Raw genomic sequence first — 1,238 nt, 5'->3', positions numbered from 1 at the left:
TGAAATAAATATTAATTAACTCTGTGCACCAAGCTCTAGACACAATTCCAATGTCGTTCTTCTTCGTATTCCAACACATCACACTTAAGCCTATCACCCACCAGTAATATTCCCATCAGAAACATTAAACATTGTTTCTCAACAATCCAGAAATGTTTTTGCAACAATCCAGCAACTTTTTCGCTCTCCAGAGCTCCAGACTTATTGTTGGGACATTTTTCTCGGCTCTAAAGGTGTGTCCAAACGTAGTCGACCGGCCGTTAACCGACGAGCTAAATCCCTACTCGTAAGTACATGTTGTTGAGCCAGTGTGGAAGGTTCAGTCGATATCGATCGATGGCCGGTCGACTATGTGTGGACACACCTTTAGTATGTAATAGATCAGTTGCGCTTACTTGGGTGATGTTTCAAAGTCATAGAGCAGGAAAAATGAGGACCAACAGAATTTTTCTTTTTCTTCTACGACCTCTAGACTCTAGATCCCGAGATAAATCGATTTGAAAACTACCGGTAAATTGTGAACTTTGATGTCACGGCATACGCTCCCGTAGGCGATGACGTCACAGCAAATGTCCCGAGCAAAGCTCCCTCACAGGCAACGCATTAATGTGTTTGTGCGCATACGTTTCTCCGCGGTTCTTTCTGCTCATCCGCTAGCGCACTTGCATAGTGGCGCTACCTAACGGACGAAAAAAACAACTGCGTAAAGTCTGACGTCACACATATTTGAACTCTTTCATTAGAACGGAAAATGAAAATTGAATTTTCGACCTTTTACAGTTATTTTTTTCGGAGTTTTGACCTCAGATTTGGATTTTTCCCAACTTTTTACATAGGAATCGACCATTGATTTATAATTTTTACCCATTTGCAACTGCTCCATAGGCTTCATCTTGAAAGTTGCTCAACAATCGAAACAGTTGTTTCTCAACATTTCCGCAACTGTCGCTCAACATTTCAGCTGGTGGGCACCAGGCTTTGCACGTATGAAAAGTTTAATTACTCCAAAACCTTTTACACCTCTCGCTTTGCAGACAGATATTTACGGCCGATCTCTGGTGACCTCTATTAGTGAAGCAATTATGGACGCGTGTCACAGCCTATGTACAGTGTTGCCGTGACGATCTCTGTGGTGTTGACATTTCGGTGTCGGGCGATTTGACACCGCGCGACTTCAACCTATGCTGATTTACGATTTGAGATGAACGAGAGTGGGATTGAAAATTTCCTCTGATTTG

This window comes from Diaphorina citri, unplaced genomic scaffold (assembly GCF_000475195.1).
Source record: "Diaphorina citri unplaced genomic scaffold, Diaci psyllid genome assembly version 1.1 scaffold5276, whole genome shotgun sequence".
NCBI classification, from domain to species: domain Eukaryota; kingdom Metazoa; phylum Arthropoda; class Insecta; order Hemiptera; family Psyllidae; genus Diaphorina; species Diaphorina citri.
This window is presented reverse-complemented; position numbering follows the sequence as displayed.